At 39.7% G+C, this 9,182-nt stretch overlaps 1 protein-coding gene across 1 annotated transcript in view; it reads right to left on the bottom strand.

Moving 5' to 3' along the window:
* LOC106875675 (uncharacterized) overlaps nucleotides 1-9,182 on the bottom strand; it is a 168,029-nt gene that overhangs the window by 48,805 nt on the left and 110,042 nt on the right. The window contains exon 2 of the mRNA XM_052972127.1: nucleotides 7,442-7,550. The gene's annotated coding sequence lies outside the window, so the exon portion shown is untranslated. The remainder of the gene's footprint in view (nucleotides 1-7,441; nucleotides 7,551-9,182) is intronic.

The raw sequence follows: 9,182 nt of genomic DNA, 5'->3' as shown, positions 1-9,182 counted from the left end.
CTATAGTGTATAAGCTGATTTCTAATTTTAAGGAAATTAGAGGTCATCTATGCATGCAAGTCTCTCTTCTCATCCTGAGACCAATGTGTTCTCAAGAGAAAGATTGATTACTTGAACCAATGCATCATGGCATTTTTGAGGCATTGCTATCAGAATACAAGGTGCCAGAATACAGTAAGATATCTTGCTCAGCCTTCTAACAGTTACATCAATTCACCAACCTGGACTGGTACTTTTCATCCTTCTCATCATCACCATCACCTCCATAGCAACATTTCATCCATCTTTACATTCTGGGTTCAAGTTCTGCTGAAGTTGGCTTTGCCCTTCATTCTTTCAGGGGTCGATAAAATATGTACCAGTTGAGTACTGGAGACGATGTAATTAATTTAAACATGCTGGCCTTGTGTCAAACTTCAAAACAATTATTATTATTATTATTATTATTATTATTATTATTATTATTATCATCATCATTATTATTATTAAGGTGGCAAGCTACCAAAATCGTTAGCATGCCGGGCAAAAGACTTTGCCTTTCATCCTTTCAGGGTCGATAAATTAAGTACCAGTGAAACACTGAGGTTGGTGTAATCGACTTGTCCCTTCCCCAAAAATTTCAGGCCTTGTGTCTTAAGTAGAAAGGATTATTATTATTATCATTATCATTATTATTATTGCCTTTGCACAGCTTCTAACGCTGGAGATGTATTACAGTGTCAGCTGTTCACTGCCAGTGAACTAAGGTAACACCTCTTATTTTTCAAGCACCTTCCAGAGTATTCAAGCGGTTCCATGCAGTGCTATTTTCTGCAAGTACTCCACCCTTATTGCAGCCCCTATTTGTTCCATGTACTTCTCGAAATTTTTGCTCACTGTTCCCAGGGCTCCGACAATTATTGGTACTACTACTACATTTTTCATTAACCACAACTGCTTAACTTCCCAAGCTAACCTGTCATATCTCTTGACTTTTCTTTCTTCCTTATCACATACCTTGTTGACAGCTGGGCATGCTATATCTATGATCCAGTATAGTTTGTTTTCTTTCTCAATTAAGACTATGTCCGGCTTCCTATTCTCTATCTCATGGTCGCACTGAATCATAAAAACCTATAGGCTCTTTGTATTTCCATTTTTGACAATGCCTTCAGGTTTGCGGTCATACCAATTTTTGCTCTGTCAAGTCCATACTTGTTGCAAAGTGTCAAATGGACAAACCTGGCTATATTGTCGTGGTGCCTCATATTCCTTCTGGGCTAGTGGTGTACATTGGCTGGTAATATGCCATACAGTTTCACCGTTTTGTCCAAAGATTCTGCACTTATCACTTTCTGATGTGTTGTCTATTCTGTATTTTATGTAGTTTGTTCTTAGTGCTTGCTCTTGGGCAGCACAGATTAGAGCCTCCATTTCTGATTTTAAATCACTTTTAGTCATTCACAGCCATCTTTTATCTCTGTCTGTTTTATCTTCAACATCCCTATGAAATTGATCATGCATTCTATTCTTTACCCACCTATTTTCAGTTTCATTCTTTTTCAATTTCTTGTATAGTACTTTATCTTTGCAATCTTTCATCCTACAAAAGCCTGACCTTCTTCTAATAATAGTGTTTCTGCGACACTTTTTACATACCATTCTATGTTGTTTTCTTCTGCTCTAATGCTGTGTTTGCATCCAATAAGTCCTCTTCCCCCTCTTTTTCTTGGTACATACAGTCTGTCTGTGTCACTTTTTTGGTGGAGTGACCCATATCTAGTTAGCAACTTCCTTGTCTTTCTGTCTAAGCTGTTTAGTTCATCTACTGTCCATGTGAGTACCCCTGCTCCGTATTTAAGGAGTGAAACTGCCCAGGTGTTGATAGCTTCAATTTTATTCCCTCCATTTGATTTCGACTTAAGGATCAGTCTCAGTCTGCGCAAGTACTCCACCTTAAATTTTTCTGTCGTTTCTTTCTCCATCAATTTATCCATTTCCAGAATCCCCGTCTCTTCTATCTGCTTCATAACCTCCCCCGATGGTATCGTTAGCCCATCCATACATTTGATTTTGCCTCTCTTCAAGACTAACACACCACACTTTCTCAGTCTGAACTCCATTCCAATATCAGCACTGAAGGTGTACACTGTATCAACAAGAGAACTGACTTGGGCTTCATGTTTATCATAAAGTTTGAACCTATCCATGAATAACAAATTTGTCGGCGGCTTTTGAATACATACCCAGCTTTTGCTTTCCTCAGAATCAGTGTTAGTGGCATCAAGCACAGTACAAAGATCAGTTGGGACAGGCAATCCCCTTGGAAGGTGCCCCTCCTAATTTCTACTGTCCCTAAGCTTCTTCCATATGCTGTCAGGTCCATCCTCCAATTCGCCATACTTTTTCCAAGCAATCGCTCAACATTCGATGCAATACCAATTAGGTTCATATACTCCATAATCCAAGAATGTGGGATCATATCGTATGCCTTATGATAGTCAATCCACAACATGGCTAAGTTACTTTTCCTCCTCTTGCAGTCTCTAAGTACAGTTTTGTCTACCAGGAGCTGTTCTTTGGTACCTCTGCACCTATGCTTGCAACCCTTCTGCTCATATTGCAGGACTCCATTTTTTTCCAGATATTCGTACATTGACTCTGCGAGTATTCCAGTCAATAACTTCCACATAAGTGGCAAACAGGATATGGGTCTCTAATTTTCTACCGTATTGCCTTTTACGATGTTTTTCAGGCACAGCACTGTCCTACCCAATGTCAACCACTCTGATGTTACTTGGTTGGCATTTAACAAGGTGTTAAGTTGTACAGCTATTCATGCATGACATTCACCAAATCTTTTGATCCAGTAGCCTTGAATTCCATCTGATCCTGGAGCCTTCCAGTTGCCCACATTTTTGCTGATTTTCTTCACTTCCCTAACTGAAATTACTAGTTCTGGCTGTTTTGAACAGACTACTGCTTGTTTCAGTTCTTGCAACCATTCAGCGTCCTTCTTGTGCTCCTTGTCTTTGCTCCAGATGTCACTCCAAAACCTTTGACTTTCAATGTTATCTGGTATCACCTTTTCATCTGTACACTCTCCATTTATTTCTTTATAGAATCTCTTCTGATCTACTCTGAATAATCTATTCTGGTGGTAACTCTTCATTCTTTGGTTGTATCTTACCATCTTTGCAACAAGGCGCTGTTTCAGTTCCTCTACTACTACTTTCAGGCCCTTTCTTATACATCCTATTCAGTGCCCTGTAGTTTTGTCCACTTTTAAGTTCCCCTTTCTCTTTTCAGTCTAACACAGAGATTTCCTTCGAGAACATTCCTAACCCTGCCTGGATTCTTCTTTTCCACCACGGATCTTTTCTTTTGTCGCTCCCATTATGCTTCTTTTTCTTGACGTCAGCACCCACGTTTTCTGCTACAACAATACTTGCTACCTTGATCAAATTATTTGTTTCTGTGATGTTGTTTGTTCTGATGTATTTCAGAATTTCATTGACATTTTTCGATTCTTGGTTCAATTTCCAATGATCAACCTTCTTAAGGTTGCAAATAATGTTGCTATCATTCTCCTGTAGTCTTACCTTTATTCAGTTGTGGATTGCCTTTTGTTTGTCTGTCATATTGCCATTAGTTTTATTGTCTTCTTTTAGATCATCTATATGTCTCTCATCAAGTAAACTATCACTGCTCCTTTCCTGTGCTATGGGATTACTCTTATTAGTAAGAACTGTATTTTCATTGTTATCTCTGCTATTTTCCATTACCTGTCTTTTGATAGCTTCGAGCTCTACTTTTGTGAACCAACAATTTTTTTCTTATTGCTCTAGCTTGATCACACAATCTCTGTTCTGTGAGTTGAAACAATCCCTTTTCTATCCAATGATCATACATATGTTGTCAGTAACCTCTAATTTGAGCACCATTTTCATCTACTGGGCTGCTCAGGTAGAAACACTCCATGACCAAAGCATTAATTTGCTTGCTCCATCTATGCTGTGTGTCGTGGTCCCTTTCTGGATATCGACAGGCTGGAGCCAGACCAGAATCTCTAAGCCTACTGGGTGTACCACTGTCACCATCATTGGCTTCAGTTTCATTCCCATCATTATTCACAATATTTTGTTTTTTCATTGTCACTCATATGAGGTAGCGATTATCATGTTGCGCAATTACCAGTGTTTTTATTGTGACACCATCACTAGATGTATCATTATTAATCAGTCCATGAGGCTCCACCTGCACTGTGTGGACCAAAGTCTTGAAGTATTTCGTGTTGCAAGACAGTGTGTGAGAGAGAATCGCGATGTCATAGGAGAGAGATGTGTCCGCATGGATGATGGCTCACTTACAGTAAACGAGGTTGCAAAGGGAGAGGTTTGGAGACACCACTATGAAAGGTTGCTTAGTAAAGAGAATGAATGGAAGAGAGTCTGCCAAATGTCAATCCAACAGAGGGACCAGCTATCCTAATTGACAGTACCTTGGTAGATAAAGCGATCAAGAGTATGAAGACAGGGTAAGCCTCCAGCCCATCAGGAATCACTGCAGAGATGCTCAAAATATCTGGCAGTGTTGGCTATAGCCTAGTCACCCATATAGTTAATCAGGTAATACACGAAGGAGTTATACCCAATGACTGGTGTAGCAGCACCATAGTCAACTGCTACAAAGGTAAAGGTGATGCTTTAGACAAAAACAATTACAGAGGTATGAAGTTGTTGGACCAGGTAATGAAGGTCACGGAGAGGGTCATAGACCAACTAATTAGAGAGAGAGTCAGCTTAGATGGGATGCAGTTTGGATTCATGCCAGGGGAAAGCACCACTGATGCTATATTCCTGGTAAGACAGCTGCAGGAGAAATACCTAACGAAAGATACACCTCTGTACCTGGCTTTCGCTTACATGGAGAAAGCCTTTGACAGGGTCCCCCGATCCCTTATTTGGTGGTCAATGAGGAAACTAAGGATAGATGAATGGTTAGTGAGAACTGTGCGAATCATGTACAGGGATGCTGTCAGTAAGGTGAGGGTTGGCAACAAGTACAGTGAAGAATTCCGGGTAGAGGTAGGGGTCCACTAAGGTTCAGTCTTCAGCCCCCTCCTATTTATCATAGTCCTCCAGGCAATAACACAGGAATTCAAGACTGGTTGCCCCTGGGAGCTCCTCTATGCTGATGACTTTGCTCTAACTGTTGAGTCACTACCAGAACTAGAGGAGAAGTTTCAGGTATGGAAGCAAGGATTAGAATTAAAGGGCCTTAGAGTCAACCTAGCTAAAACCAAAGTCGTAATAAATAGGAAGGCAGACAAAACACAAATCCCTTCAGGTAGATAACCCTGCTCGATCTGTAGAAAAGGCATAATTAGAAACTCCATAAGATGTACCCAGTGTAAGCTATGGATACATAAGAGGTGCAGCAATATCAAAGGACTAGCAAGATAATTTTTGTATGTGGCAGATGCTCAGGAGCAATAAACACTGGAAATGTGTAGAGAACAACTTCTGCCACATTTCAGGGAGAAAAACTAGACGTAGTTGGTAGCTTCTGTTATGTCGGGGACCAAGTCAGTAGCGGGGGAGGGTGCATTGAAAGTGTAGCTGCTAGAATAAGAATAGCCTGGGCAAAGTTCAGAGAGCTCTTAACTCTGCTGGTGACAAAGGGCCTCTCACTCAGAGTAAAAGGCAGACTGTATGATGCATGTGTACGAACAGCCATGCTACATGGCAGTGAAACATGGATCGTGACTGCTGAGGACATGCGTAAGCTCGCAAAGAATGAAGCCACAATGCCCCGATGGATGTGTAATGTCAGTGTGCATACCCAACAGGGTATAAGTACCTTGAGAGAAAAGTTGTACCTAAGAAACATCAGTTGTGGTTTGCAAGAGAGATGATTGTGCTGGTATAGTCATTTGGTGAGAATGGATGAGGATAGCTGTGTAAAAAAGTGCCACAGCCTTGCGGTTGAGGGTACCCGTGGAAGAGGTAGACCCAGAAAGACCTGGGATGAGGTGGTGAAGCACAACCTTCAAACATTAGGCCTCACCAAGGCAATGACTTGTGACCGAGACATTTGGAAATAAGCTGTGCATTAGAAGACCTGGGTAAGACAAGTGAGACCATAACCCGTGGCCTTTACCAGGGGTGTAGCCAGCCCACTTATGCATACCTTTCCTTCTTTGGACACAAAACCCTGCTTGCGAAGACCTGTTGAGGCAAGTGAAATCAAAATTGAAAATTGAACCAAATTCATTGACTAGCACCCATGCCAACACCCTTCCTTCATTGGACATTAAACTCAGCTTGTGAAGACCTGTTAGGGCAAATGAGATCGAAACTGAGCCAAATTCAATGACTGGCACCCATACCAGTGCAGTGCTAACAGCACCATCTGAGCAGGATCATTGCCAGAGCAGCGGTCTGGCTTCTGTGCCGGTGGCACGTAAAAAGCACCATTTGAGCACGATCGTTTCCAGCTTTGCCTTACTAGCATGTGAACAAAACATTGGACTGACTCCTGTGCAAGTGGCAGGTAAAAAACACCATGTGAACGTGGCCATTACCAGTACCACTGAACTGGCCCTCGTGCCGGTGGCATGCAAAAAGCACCCACTACACTCTCAGAGTGGTTGGCATTAGGAAGGGCATCCAGCTTTAAAAACTCTGCCAGATCAGATTGGAGTCTGGTGTAGACATCTGGTTCGCCAGTCCCCAGTCAAATCATCCAACCCATGGTAGCATGGAAAACGGACGTTAAATGATGATTATTATTATTTTTATTATCATTATTATTATTATTATTATTATTATTTGTTTATACATTAGAAACTATTATTTTAACACTTGAAATAATTACTGTTTTGTACTTTTATCAAATCATTTTAATTATTTCACAAATCATCCAAATAAGTGTTTTTGGAATCTGGGACTTGTTAGTGAAACTAATAAAAAAATTTCTTGTAATTTTGAAAGATGAAAAATGGCATGTACATAATCTGCAGAAAAGTTTTAACAATAGTTACAAAATGTACACTTGCACCACAAATCAATGATCATCATATATCTTTAAAAATATGCGAGTTACAATACACCAGGAAATGGTACAATTAACTTGTCTTTGAGAACATGTTGAGTCTCCAGCAGCTAATAACTAAAAATGAATTTAACGGAATAAAAACAATGGGGAATCAGATGTGTGAAACAAAGGAAACGGAATGAGTTTATGGAAATAGTCACATCTATAACATAGGCCAGTGCATGTTATTGGACAGAATTCATAGAATGCTTTAAGCGTGGAAATTTGCTTGGGTCTGTAGATAAGGTTGACATGGATTTGATTGTAAGTGAATGGAGTATATTGATAAGAAAACATGAATTCTTTTTATCTATCTTTTAAATGATTATTCATAAGTATTAATAAGGTAAAAATATATCCTTACCTGTGATTGATTAAATGTAGTAAATGTGCAAATATATATGAATATATAAAGGTATTTTTTCCAGTTGATAATTGAAATCTTTCGCAACAATTTTGGCATTGATATGATGCTGAAATAATAGAAAAAATAATAAATGAAAATAAAAAATATGAATAACTAATATAAGTTACATGAGAGATAGTCAGAAAACAAAGTAGATCCAGCATTTTGGATAGTGCTTCTTAAAGTGGGCAGGACTCCCTCTTGGAGAAGGGTGGAATTTATGTAAGTGCAGAGTACAAAGTGGGCAGCAGGGAAGGGCAAGTCAACATATATCTGTACATTTGTTTTCATCTTTGAAAAAAATATTTAAATAAAATATCTAGATAAACTGCTTGTTGGTCAGAGGCATAGCAACAATGGCAGCGGCAGTAGCAAGAGCAGCAGCAACAGTGACAACAACAATGACAGACAGGCAGGCAGACTCTGAAATGTAAATAAGCATATAAACAAAACCAAATATATACCATCTGTGCATGGAAAATATAAGCAATAAACTGAAGTATAATTGGAAAAGGTTGTCAAAATTTGTTGGTATTTCTAAACGTGCAATAAGGAAGGCCACTGCACTTGTAGCTTTGCAGAGGATTTGAAAAGTGATGGATGAGTCTAAAGGTGATTACAAAGGTACGGCAGCTCGGGAAACTTGGGAAGCAAAGAGAATTTCATGAAAGCAAGCTATTCTTTTGTTTCAATGAACAGAGGAGAAGCACTGCAAAGAAGAGATACACCATGTGGCAGTACGACTTCACAGGACGCTGCTGGTTGGCAGACTGATGCCTGAGGAGTTGCATTAAGTGGCTTCTAGTGACAAAAGCCTGAACTACAACGAACTTGTCCTACAGAAAACGCTTTTGGTTACTTTTGGGTACCTCCTCATATATGTGTGTGTGTGTGTATACACACACACATATGCACATACATATACAGGGTGCGATGGGTAAATTGTCTCCATTTATATTTTCAATTTCACACATGCACACTGTTTGTTTTTTAGTTTGTCAACTACACAGTATAGTAGGGTCAGTTGGGCACCATGACACAATTTGGAAATGACATGCTATACTGCTTGGCATTCATGCTGGAAGCTCCAATATGAACATTTCAGAGGATTTGGAAAGAGTTGGATAAGTCTAAAGGTGATTACAAAGGTACGGCAGCTCGGAAAACTCACTCTGATCATTCCAATAAGAAAAGAACTCCTGAATTTGTTGGTGAGATCCACGCCATGATTGACAAGATCCCACCAAGTCAATCAGGTCCATAGCCAGGGATGTGGGAGTGTCTGAGTTTCTTATCAGGCAGATAGTGCATGAAGACATTCGGTATTCCTCATACAATGTGAGAAAGGGCCAATTTTTATCCCAAGCCATTATGGACAAGAGGAAAGACTGTGCTACAAAGTTTTTGAACAAACTCAAGCAACCCCTCCAACTGAACATGCTTTGGCTTTTCTCAGATGAGAAAAATTCCTGCCAGGATCAGACAGTCAACACATAGAACAACTGTTGGCTTGCTATATCCTCAAAACATGTACAGAGAGTGATAAAAATCAAACATCCAGTCAACATCATGGTGGTTGGAGTGATCACTAGTGATGATGATGATGTTATGCTTCCTGTATACAGATATATATATATATATAAATGTATGTATGTGTGTATGCATGTATGTATGTATGTATATATATATATATATATAT

The sequence above is a fragment of the Octopus bimaculoides genome, chromosome 12 (assembly GCF_001194135.2).
Source record: "Octopus bimaculoides isolate UCB-OBI-ISO-001 chromosome 12, ASM119413v2, whole genome shotgun sequence".
Lineage (NCBI taxonomy): Eukaryota > Metazoa > Mollusca > Cephalopoda > Octopoda > Octopodidae > Octopus > Octopus bimaculoides.
The sequence above is the reverse complement of the archived record's forward strand: the minus strand, read 5'-3'. Positions and strand labels throughout refer to the sequence as shown.